Here is a 13,398-nt window from a genome sequence, read left to right as displayed (position 1 = left end):
ATTTTTGGAGTAAGTAGATGGGGAAGCTCCAGGATTATCAAAATTACTGTAACTATTTGGGTATCTATAGTCTAGCTATATGAACTGCCCATTTTTTCGCGTGTGAGAGAAAAAGAATCAATGCATTTTCCTCATTGCATTTGTATCCAAGATGTACAGAAAGAAATTCTGTTCCTTCTATTTAAAACTGCAGTAATAGTGATGTATTTAAAAAAGAAAGAAACAAAGTAATACAAACACCAGAAACAGCTAGCTCAGAAATAAAAAAGGAGAGTTTTAATAATTCATGTTTTGTTCCTGTACCATAATATATTGCAATAATCCAAAATAACGTACTTTACATTTTTAAAAGCATATTAAAAATACTTTGAAAGTAACATGAGAAAATAAGTTGACTTTTGCTCGTGCTCTTATTAAATGACTGTATTTCAAATGTCTGAAAGTATTGATAGATTTTAATGGTACTTATCACTGCTCGATGTTAAATATAAATCAGTAACACAGAGTTTTCCCGGTCTTGCACTGAAGGCATAAGCCTTTTAGAAATGCCTACTTTCTGTTGGGCTCAGTGCAAATCGAGTCAACCACATGGTGCTAAACAAAATTTTTGCAATGAAATGCTGAATAAAACCAAACGCAATATAATGTTACCAAAAAACAGCTGCAATTTTCCTCTTGCTTACAGAAGAATCTTTTTCCATTGGGACAGTAGAGAACATTCCCACCTCCTACCTCAGGCTACTCAAAGCATCCAACCCTGAATCCCCCCGCCGTTCCACCCTCATCCTCTGCCTTTGCCCAAGGCATCTCTCCGACTTTGTTCCCTCCACAGAAACCACATGCACCTGGCTCTCAGAACTCCAAGAGAAAATGGCCTGAAAATCCCCTTTCTGCTAAACTTTGAAGAAAGAGAACTCGGCAAGAGTGTGACACTTTCTCTTTCAAAAATAGCAGGAGAAAAGAAGATACTTATACTTGACAGAGGGAAATGTTGTAAGTAAATTAGGAGAGACAGATGTGACACCTAACTACAGATTCTGAATGTCTGTACTCCTTACATAACGCATTTGTACAAACATGCGTGCATCTCAGTCGTAATTTCAAAGGCAAAAACAAGAAAGAGTGGAGACTGGGCCATGGCTTTCATAGTAGAGTCATGACTTCCCCTAGGGTTCATAGCGAGCGTTTGTCCTCAGAGGTCACTCATGTTTAGGACACTTTACTGATCTGCACCTCATATTTCATGAATGTCATATAAGAAAATATAAGTAAGAAAAACAGTTAATTAATAAAAAATAGTAAAAGTAACTTGAAAACATAAATAGTTAATTTTTAATACCGCTTGCTTAAACCAAAATTTTCAATATCCAATCTGTCATTTCCGCCAAGCAGCTTCTACACAAGCTGCGTCCTCCAACCTAGAGGATCAAAGAGAATGCAAAGACAACCATCTGTAAAGCCCCAACTTCTTAATGTTAAATCAAAGTGGAAATTATTAGAAACTTTTTCAATATCTATCTATATACACGTATAGATATAATACATACATATTTTTAAAAATAACTAATTTTATCATTATAATGAATAGTTTAAGTCTAATAATTTTATCCAAGCATCAAGACTGTAGATAACATACATAGCATTATTTTTACATCTCCCATTAATAATAACTTGCACGGTCATTTCTCTACAAGAAAAATGAAGTAGGAAACATAAGAAGCCCATGACTTTATCCTGCTGAAGAAAAATGGTTCCCTTCTTCCTCCTTCTCTGGGGTCAGAAGTTCTTACCAGAAAGGTGACTCTATATTCCACTCTGTTATAGCTTTCTGATAATTTATTTTCTTTTAAACAGACTGCTGAAGAGGAAGATACCAAGAGGACAGACTCTAGATATGACAAAAGGAGAAGGAATAGACTATTTGTTGCTGTCTGCCTGCAAAAGGAGGAGACATCAACCACGCTTACATAGTGGAAGTCAGAAATGCTTCCAGCTTTTTTGATCTGGATGCATGCTTGGCCTGGTACACTCTCCTTTTGCACTCTTGCTACCCTCAAGTAAATCGCTGGCATGCAGATGAGAAAAAAGTGACCTGAATCTTCGCCTAAACCTTTCTTCCTGTTGTCTGTTCGATGTGTATTGTTTACATTAATACCTGGACCCTGGCTCTCATGGGACGTGGATGAAATAAATCCCTGGTATTTGCACAGTCCCATGGACTCTACAGGAACAGCGCATGGCACCAGTTTTGTTCTGCAGAATATCAACATGTACTTTGTCAACATTGTTTCCTCAGAAACAGCATTGCAAGGTGCCGCAACAGCGAGGGAACAAAATCCAGCTGTAGTTGGGATGTTGGCCATAGCATTCTTCTGTGTGGCAGATGTTTTTCCTTCTCCTCCCTGCAAATCTTCATTCTTCTCTCTGCTGAGGGCAGGGTCTATAAAGAGGTTTTCAAATAAAATCTGCTGCAAACTTTCAAGTTTGCAAGCTTGGTCAGCTCTATAAAACAAGCCAGGCAAACAATAAACTCTTAACACAAGTACTGTGGTGACTCAGCATTGCTTTTGACTAAACAAGGCATATTGCTACCCCTGTCCAACAGCCTTCGTAGTGTTCTTCAACAGCATTATGGGTAGCTCCCAGACCTCACAGTATTTCAAAACCCTAATACTTTTAAGTCATCTATCTTTAGCTCTCCTCTGCCGCAAGGAACAAGCTTCTTTCCTTGGAAAGGTAAACAGTTTGTAACAAATTCATTAAAACCATCCCCATCAACAATTCCAAAAGCTATTAGCGTTAAATATTGAAACTAATTTTTAAGAGCCTAAAGGGAGCATTTTCAATTTAATGCCGAGATAAATACCACCTGACGTGATGGCTGCTTTCATTAGTTTGTTTCAGCTCTAGTGCCTGTAATGAAATTTAATTAAATTGATTTGGGTACTTAAAGGTACAGTATATAGCAGTGTCCTGCAGAGAAGAAAGCTAACTCAAAAGCAAAGTGTGTGAGACTGCATTTCAGAAACCAATTTACCAGCCACAAACGTGACCTAAGAAAAGAAGAGTAAGACAAAAAAATCTGACAAATTGGAAAGAAATTCAATGCAATTCTGTTACAGAATGGATGCATTTGTTCACTGGCAGCAATTAATTAATAAGTGGCAACTGCACACTACAGGAGGGCAGAGAACAGCCAGACTACAGAAATACCATTATACATCCTTATCGTCTCTTCCAAGGTATCTTCTACTGGGCATTTCTCTGTATGTTGACTATAATCATTATATATATACTCCCTCAATTACACTCAATAAAGTCCAAACGTTAATGCTTGTTTGGCAATGACATGTTTCTGATGATACGTTCTTGGGAAAGCTGCAGGGATTAGATTTAGGGCAGGGGATGGATAACCACTGTAGAAAACAAAAGTGATAGTATAGTCTCACTGATCATCTTTTATTTGGCTTAAGGAGTGAACAGGTCCTTTGTCCCCCTGCTCAACTTTCAGTTATTTTGAAAATAAATCATTTTCTTCAGGCCCATGGGAAATAATTATTTTGTCAGGGTGACTAACTTACTGTGCCAAACACTTATTGCTTAGGTATCTTATGGAAATATAATTTGGGTTTTCCACTTTATTCTTGTGTTTACAATTGGGGAAAAAGAGAAAACAGTTCTCTATTGTGTTTGCAAGAACTTAAAATATTCAGAACTCTCTGGTAGCTGAGTCCTTGAATAGAGGAGATGATTTGCAGAGTTGGTTGATGTCAGATACACAATTCTCTCACTTGTAATAGAGTAACACTATGAAGACTGAATGAAATTAAGCTCTGATGGGAACTGACACCATGATGACGTAACGGGGAAACCAGAGCTCCTGTCTGAAGAATTCACAGACGTGAGAGGAGAGGTGGCCAACCAATGTTGGAGTTGGAAAGGAGCACCGACATCGCCAGCCTCGGTGCAGTGCCCGGCCTGGGTGCTCTCGTGGCCACTCAGAAAGAATCATAGAATGGTTTAGGTTGGAAGGGACCTTGAAGATCATCGAGTTCCAACCCCCCCACCATAGGGACACCTCCCACTAGACCAGGTTGCCCAAGGCCACGTCCAGCCTGGCCTTGAACACCTCCAGGGATGGGGCCTCAACAACCTCTCTGGGCAACCTGTTCCAGTGCCTTACCACCCTCAAAGTGAAAAATTTCTTCCTAATGTTTAATCTAAACCTGCCCTCTTCCAGTTTAAAACCATTCCCCCTCATCCTATCCACATCAGCTCACGTCTTAATAGCCATGCAGCAAAAGTAAGAACAAGCCCTACCCTCTGACTGATTATGCTGATCAGCAGCTAAGAAGACACTGACTTAAAAAGCACTGAGTGGTTTGGAGAAACTGTACTGTAGCTGCATGCAAACGAGTATCTTTCAATGCTGAAGAGGAGAGTCTGCCCTGACTCCCGGCCCCTGTTGTCCTAACATTGTCAGGAAGAAAGAGAGCCAACTTCTCAGAAGCAGAGAAATCCCACGAGGGAAAAGAAACAAAAATGATGCAACAAATCCAATAATGAAACAGCTAAAATTGAGAAACTACAGAGAACGTTGTGTCCTGCTTCCCCAAGTTTATAAACTCTCCAACATGCTACTTCTAGCTTCAGGCCTGAACCTCTTGTGACTTGATTTAATAGACATTTTTCCAAATGACTTGAAGCACACAGGACCAGACTTATTTTGTCATCCTACCTCCTTTTTGTAAGCCAGCATTTTACTGGTTTCAGGAATTAATTGTTATAATAAGTGTTTCTGTAATGGTAATAAGCTGTAGAAATGGGAACTTTTGATAGGCAACCGCTTGCAGGAATGGGTAACCAGACCCACCGCGGTGTTACAAGTAGGTGATACCGCAACAAGGCAAAGCACCTGTAAGTACGTAGGGTAGGAACTACTTGCTTTGAAACTCAGCCAGACATTGCTCTGAGTTGCTGGCGTTGCTTCTTTCGCAAGCTGAAGCACTGCTGTCAGGTTAAATGAAACATCCTGACTGGTGTGCACCAGTGTGACGCTGTCTAGAGTAAAAGATAAATCTGATGTGAATTAAGTCAAGGCTCATCAGACTTACACAGGTCTGGGCAATTCTTCACTGGGAATTTGTTGTCATGATGCTAATAAGACATAACAGAAATTAGAACTGGATCAAATTATCTACATACATTGACATATGAAAGTTATGTGCATGATTTGACTGCGGTGAGAAATCTAAAATGGTAACAAGGTTGGGGTGATGTACATATGTATCGCACAGAGCTCTGAAATAGGATTTTTGAAATACTGTGGTTTAAATGTCCACCAACCACCACACATCAATAGGCTTTATAACCTGGGATCATATTATTTTCTTTTAATACAAGAGGAAGAATAAATACATCCCCCAGTGCTTCTCAACAGAGGTACCGAGCCTGACTTCTCTCCCTCTGCCAGCCCCACGGCAGCGCAGGCTACCAACACACCTGGATACGGAGTTTGCTAGTAGGGCTGCTCCCTGCTTGCCATCAAAGTAGCTGGCGAGGAAATGTCAGCTGCTGAAGGAGAGATGGACAGACAGCTGTTCTCTAAAAAAGCCTCTGCCTTTGTACTTGAAGTGTGTTTGCTTTGGAAGAGGGATTTCAACTAAATTCTTACAACTTCAGCAACTCTAGAAACACTCTTTAAAAACAGAACGAGTAGTTTTAAATAAACTATCTATATGAAAAATAAAGGCGTTCTTTCATTTTTTCCTTTGACTTTACAGTGCCAAGTCTTATTATCAGTAAACCATTCCTGAAAGGATTGTCCTTCCTGGATTTGCTTGTGTTGTTTCAAGAAAAACTCAAAACCAGCAGAGAATTCCTGGGCGTTGATCTGCATTGTGATGTATTCTGAATAAATCTACTTCAATGATGGTTTTTCACTGCCATCAGCTAAGCTACAAACAATTATAAGCAGTATATTGACATTTTTACTCCTAGGATTTTGTCTTTTGCTTCCAAAGTGGGAACTCAAGATACGTTGTTGAATAGAGGAGTAGGGATTGAGCCTGGAAGACCTTGGCATTTTCCTGGCTTATATACTAGTGGTTGTTGCTTGGGTTAAATACTTCAAACTGATTCTGCTTTAAGTCTACAAGTGGAAATCTGGAGTAATTTCACTGGCTTCAAAAGACAAAAGGCTGCCGAGTCCATTCTCCTGTCTCCCCTCCTCTCCCAAAGCGTATTGAGCCAGGCCCTCAAAATCAACAGGTACAAAGTGAAGACTTGGATCACTGAAGTACATCTTAATTTGAGGATTTTAGTATTTATGTTTATAGTCTTATTTCCACAGCTTATAAAAGCCAGAAAACTACTTAAAACAGAGAAATCATTCAAGTTTGGAGGATTTAAAAGTATTATAATAATTTGGATAAAAGTGCAGGAATTGCTCACAGGATGACCACTTAGCTGACGTGGTTAAAAGAAAATACAGTATGCTTCCCATGCCTTCTGATGATGATGATGCTGGTTACTTACTGGTTACAGGTTATGTTGGGAGTACGACACGTGCCACCGTGCGAGCCTGGGAGGACTGCCACTCACTCCTCCCTTGCAGAGCCATGGCTGAGGGGAGAGGATGGGGACACCGCCGAGAGCACCAGGGGATCAGTGCCATCGCTTGAGCCAAGGCAAAGAGCAGCGGTGGCGGAGCGAGGCAGGGAAGGAGCAAGGCAGCTGGGCGGCAGAGCTGCCACCGCAGCAGCCGCCTCTCCCGGGGGCTCTCGGCCCCTGCCTTGGTGCCTGATGGCTGGGGGCTGCCCTGCTGCTCCCCGGCCGGCACGGCTGCGCGATACACACACACACACACACTGCTTCAGCCTCCTTTCTTAGGATGCGCAGGAGGCTTGACCTCAGCACTTCTCTCCTTTTTACTCTGATTTTCAACGTACAAATGGCTTTTACTTATAAGTGACCATTGCTGCATCCCAGACACAGCAGAAGTTCAATTGCTTAAGAAGCTGAAAGAGAAGTAAGTATTTAGGGCGGCATGAGGCTTAAAAAAGGGCTTCCAGTCAGTCATTAACCACAGCAAAACTGTCTGGCACTGGATGAGGATTATTAAGTTTTCTGTAGGCTCTTTAAAGTGACATTTTCAGAATCAGTGGTTAAACTCATTCTTTTCGAAAGGAGACGCATACCTCCCAGCCTCCATCTCAGTTTCTCTGAAAGCAAAGCTGTTATTCTCCTATTGTCAGCAGTCCACCCCAAAATCATTTGGAATAAGTTCTTTCCCTGTTTTTTTTCTTGTAATAGCAGAGCCTGAGGGACTATATTCTTCTGAGACTATCACCCATTTTTTTTCTTTCAGAATATCACAGATGGCCTTGGCCAATTTTCTCTTTTCCATTTGTTTTTTTTTTGTGTGTGTGTGTGTGTGCGCAATGTTATCTTCTAATCACATATCTTCTACTGTAATTTTACATCTCATCCCTTGATTTTAGCTATGAAGAGACCCATGATAAGGGAGAGATATGTTAATTTCTTGCCAAATCTATCTGAGTGAGAAACAGCTAGGTAACTATCCCTGGTTGTTTTATTTAGTGCAAGCCTGGGATGTTTCAGGAAATCACTGAGGCATTGCTTCACCTATCCATAATTAATTATTGATTTCCTGTTGTGTGAGCTGTGAAGATGACAAGACCTAATCTGATGAATAAAATAGCTATAAGAAAAGGGAATCATATGTGAGGCAAAGCATGAAGGACAAGACTTCAGATACGGCAGAGTTCATTATTCATTTTGCAGAGGTTATATGCAGCTAAATAATAAACCTTTCAAAACATTGCAATAAAATGAAATAAATTCATTTTTCAAAACATCACTTTGCCTCTTAAACAGAAATAAAATTGTTTTAATATGTCTTAGAGGAAATGAAGGCAGTATTTGGCCCCTCAGCTAGAATTTCTGTTCTTTTATTTTCCCCTGCATAAGGTATATAAGCTATAATTTACATTGTTAGAATCACAAAGACCTATTTTTGCTTGTATCTTGTATGCACAAAAAAACTTGCACCCAAGAATCTGTTTACAATAATTTTTGACTTGCTTTGTCATTTTCATTCCAGCAATGCAATTTCACCTATCTTAACATGTTTGTGCCCAAGAAACGCAAACTCTGGCTCTTGGCCACAAAATCTCGGGGTAGGACAAATACTACTTTATGGTCAGAGTCAGTTTCTTAAGCTTACTGTCTCCTTACAAAGACTAGAAGCTAATCAACACCTTTTACTTTTGTATGCATTCAACTATAAAATCAACCAAATTCAACTCTTCTATTACACCTGTGAATGGAAAACAGGAAAAAAATCATTATCAGGACAAAACTGGCCCTGTTCTCTCTTACGGTGAAGAACATGGAAGGACTGATGATATGACTGTGATCAAGAGCCATTAGGACTTTCTGCTTCCTGAAGAGCAGCACTATAGCTGAAAACTGGGGATCATTTTATCCAAATGTGTAGCTGCCTCACAAATGAGGAATCAGTGCCCATTTGGAAAAATCACTAGATAAACTCATGCTGTCCACGGTTTTAGGTCAGAAGTTCATGCATAAATACAGTTAAACTAGAAAGTTAGAGATCCCAGTGGTTATTGCTAAGCTGTATGTATCTTAAGGATATGCTGCTCTGAATATGTAGTTTACCAACACCTTTAGACAATAAGAATGAGAAATGCATATTCTTTTTTACTGAAATACCTTTAAGAGGTTTTGATTTCGTAAATAAGAGCTCTGGTATTGTTAACTCAAACAGGAACACACAATTACACCAAAGCCTACAACTCTCATTTTAGAGTAACCACAACTTTATCTAAAAGCACTTTGTAAAATTAAAAGTAATAAAAACAATGTAGAAACGGCCAGTAAAACTTTTCATTTCTACTTTCTGCAGGAAGAAGCTATAGCTCTTTTATCAAGATGAACTGTATCAGCTAGTAAATGAAGTAAAACGATTCAGAACAAGGCATGCATAGTACAAAAGAGACTCCTTTCAAAATACAAGGTTTCTTTCTTCGAGTCTGAAATGGCAGACGTATTTAGGCCATTTTTGAATTATGTTAGCAGAAATTTTAGAAAGAAAAGAGGAAAGAAATGAGGACTTCCCAGCAATTCCCTCCCCCCCCCATTATTAGATCGTGTAGAATATCAAAGAACTGAAAGTAGGACATTGATGCACCAGCTTAATATTTCATCAAACTTTGATTGATTTACATGTACTGGCCATGTTAAACAAACACTTTTAATCTCCTTATAGGACCAAGAAGAACGAGGATGAAGATAGCATAAGTATAGCAAAACAGAGGAGCATCAGCAAAAGGTGCCCAGTGTTATGCATCAGACCCTCACCACTAGACTATTTCCTCTGAAAGAAACCAATGCTTTGACTGCCATAATATATTGAATTTAATTTCCATCCCCTCTGTGCTGCTTGCGTATGCTATTACTATGACTAAGAGTTCTACCAATCTGATTCATTTGCAAAACTATAAGCAGCCATCCAACATACAGGTTCAACTTTGCTGGGAGAAACTGAGTTTCTCACCCATACTCTTTACTATATGTGTGCTTCTACCTGTGCCTGAACCTAGGCGTGCAAACATCAAGCATGCAAGTTAGTTAAAAATGTTAATTTTTTCTGAATGGTAGAAACCATGTTCCTTGAACGAATTTTGGAGAAAAAGACTGACATCAATCAAAAATGGTTTCTCTTAGCACGTGTCTTTAAAAGACTCTTGAAAGTCTTTAGAAAGACTTTTGGATTCTTTTCAGTATTGTACCTCTGAATCCAGCTAAACTTTCTTTGCCATTAATTAATGTTATTTATATTTGTTTTAAAAATATAATACATTATTTAAGTGGATTAAAATTGTTCCCAGTCCCAAAAGACATTCAGGTAATTTTCTTAGGTATCCACTTTGTACTCAAGTATTAAAATCCAATCTTATTCTGAGGAACCATACTTTTGAGAAGAAAAATTCTGTAGATGTGACCTTCTACCTGTGCGTATTCCTCCAGATTCTGGATGCCTATTCATATCTCTACCCTAAGGATATTTCAGAAACTTCAGTTGCACTATTCCCTTCAGAAAGAAGGCTCTAAGTCAAAGATGCTGACTCCTGGGCTGCATTTTAAATTTTCTTTTCTTCAGAGAAGTTCAAAAGGTGGAGTACTATAGAGACAGACGTTACACAACTATGAGATTAAAATTCTCTTTTCTAAATCTGTATTTAGTAACCTTAAAATGGACTTGGGTTTTCAGGTGAAAAATACCTAGTGGTTCCCACATAAGTCAGCTAGAGCTTACCATGAGACTCGATATCAATGTTGAGGATGATTTACAATTATATATATGTATGGCTCATGTTAGAGAACAGTTTGGACAAACTTTGATTCTTTTCTTATTTGTTTAGCACCTCTTGACTCTAGCAGGTTTTGGATGAGAATGGTGTCAGCTTCCACACACCTCTTATTGATAATTTGGAAGAATTACTGCTAAGTCTGACTGTTGAATTACTACTTGCTACAACGCTGAATGTTAAAGGAAAGGACTATAATGCCTTTAAGGCCCTCATCAGAAAAACAACAGTCAAGCATAGATGCAGATACTTTCTATGCTCATAGCTCAAACCATTAGGGTTTATTCCTTCAGGAATTCCCAAGCTCTCTTTGTTCAGCCATCATGCATAAAGGCAGCATCTTCTAGGTCCATGTTGTGTCGCGAGTATGTTTTACATACACACACCCATTTGTGTATACATATATGCACATATAGATATTTACCAGCAAAAATACAGGTACGTCGTCACACAGACAGACAAGTATTTGCAGAGAGTACTAAAAAAAAGCCATTAGTTTGACTTTAATTGTGCTTCGTCATTGTATCCGATTATTTTGGAAACCATTCAGTAAAAAAGCCCACAGCAAAATAGTGCAAGGATGGGCAAGGTCTCACATCACCTACACAGGACTGTTTACATGAAAATACTATAATCAGCATTGAATCTTCAGTTCAGCACAGACGGTATCTTACATTACTGCTAGTATTTCAAATATCATAGTAAACATGGAAAATGTTTTAGAAAGAAACATACAAATACTGAAATAACTGAAACATGACTGAAGGAATGGTAGGACACTGCATAATAAATAAACCTTTGTTGAGAATATCCCAAAGAATTTAACTATGTAAAATGCCAAATGATGAAAATAAATTAAGTCTATTATACAGTAAACTATGGAATTCAGAAGCATAAAACATTTGAAAACATCTCCCTCTTAAACATTGATGCAGAAACACAAATTCCGATACTCCATCATGTGTTGTCATTGTCATATAGGCAAGAACATTAATATTTTGGATTCCAAAAGATTTCTACCCTCTTTAGGCCATGTAAAATGTAAAAAAAAAAATGTTATAACATAATGGCAATCCCTTCTCTTTCTAGCATTGTCTGATATTATTAATAAACTCAAAGGGGGTTAGAAGGAACTAAGAAAAATATTACTTGATGTGATGGATAAGCTAGGAAAATCAGAACATGATCTACTTGACTGCACAAGTGAAATTATTATTATTTGCATTAAAATAAAATCGAAATAACATTCAGTTTGACTTAGCATTTTGTAATATTTTAGATATAAATTTTGTCTTTTTTTTTCCTAAATTGTTCTACTTAAAATCTAGCCAAATGATTTAGAATGATAATACAGCTAGCTGAAGACACTTAATATATTTGTGTTATTCCTAATGCTGAGAATCTCTCTCCCGATCTCTTTCTCTTTTTTTTTTTTACAAAAGTCAAGCAGAGTTTATACACCATTTTTTCCATGTGTGAATACTTCTGGATACTTCTGCATATGCCAAAGTGTTTACCTGTATAGCTCAGCTCAATTTATTTGCACAATTTGCTCTTTAAGCTTCATGCTTTGGCTCAGGATATGTAAATTCCTATTGTATAGACAAACAGGCAACTGGCAATGAAAAAGCCACAAATGTTAAAATTTACTTGACAAAGTTTTGAATGGTTCTTAAAAAAACAATCCCTGGGAAGGCATATGCAGTCAAAAGAGGAGGTAAATTAAATGATAAGTGTATACTATACAGTGATGCTGCCTAGTGCTAATTGTGTTGAAAAAAGTAACATCAAGGTAAAAAGAAAAACAAAATTTCAGACTAACGTATCATTCCTCTCTGAAGAGTTTTTGTGTCTCTAAGAAAGAATGTGAGAAAATTAACAGATTACTCTTTGGTCTGCAGCTACTACCTGTTATTTCCTGCATACTAGAAAATCCCCCTTTGTTTAATGAAGAAATACTTCATGTTTGCATGTGCATTGGAAAAGGCAAGCCTATCTTACATGAACACTGGAAACTAATATACAGCATAAAATGTAGAATTAATAATAATTCAACGCACACACAAAAAAATCAGTAATACCACTTTTTCTCCAGTACTGAAACCAATGACAATTTCATGATTAAGTATTTAACAAGATTATCATTTGATAAAAAGCCACATTTAAATGTTCACTTAAATGTGAATAACGTGTTTTTAGAAAGAAAGACTGAAACAGACAGAAAAAAAGAAATTATATATTTGAAGACTATAATTTTTTTGCTATATTGGTTATAGAATCTCTATCTTCTAAAATTACTCAGCTGATGCTTTAAAAAGGCTCGAATACGTTAATTCCACAGCAAATTTCCACATTTACTTTATTTAAAATAAATTTAGGAATTTGCTTAATTCCTGATTAACAAAAGTAATGTCATATATCAGATTATGAAATGTGGGTTGTTTTAAAAATCATATTCCTCTCAGCTAAAGATTAAATGGATTTACCCTAGCATTGAAAGATATTTATGTCTAAAGTATTTAAATGAGATCTTCTCTGATGTCTTCTCTTTTCCAGGCAAACTTAGTAAAAAAACAAAAAAATGAAAAGAAATAGCACAACTACTATGTCCTGTGTGACCAGGAAAAACGTAAATTCCTATTTTCTCTAAATATTTTATCTGAAATAATACACATATATATAAACACACATATATATAAAGGTTTCTCCATGGATTTACTTGAATGTTGTGCATATGTAGAAGGTTGGTTTTTTTTTTTTTCAATAATGCCAGAGAGTCACATTTTATTATGAAAAAAATCTTAGGAGGAAACAAAAAGACTACACTTGGTTAAGGAAATGGAATTTTAGTACCTAAAATTAAATAGTGCCTGTAATCAAAAAATGACCAGTTGAGCTAATTCTCATCAACTGTACTTATGTATGAAGGAAAACACCATTGTTCTTATTAATATAGAGTATTTTGAAAATTAGCATTTTAAGA

The 13,398-nt window shown here is 37.4% G+C and overlaps 1 protein-coding gene across 1 annotated transcript in view; it reads right to left on the bottom strand.

Annotated features, from left to right (window-relative positions):
• The window catches only part of CTNND2 (catenin delta 2), a gene marked incomplete at both ends in the record, with an annotated part of 573,915 nt that overhangs the window by 15,444 nt on the left and 545,073 nt on the right, over nucleotides 1-13,398 (bottom strand). The window lies entirely within an intron of this gene.

This window comes from Vanellus vanellus (assembly GCF_965231255.1).
Source record: "Vanellus vanellus genome assembly, chromosome: 2".
Taxonomy (NCBI): domain Eukaryota; kingdom Metazoa; phylum Chordata; class Aves; order Charadriiformes; family Charadriidae; genus Vanellus; species Vanellus vanellus.
The sequence above is the reverse complement of the archived record's forward strand: the minus strand, read 5'-3'. Positions and strand labels throughout refer to the sequence as shown.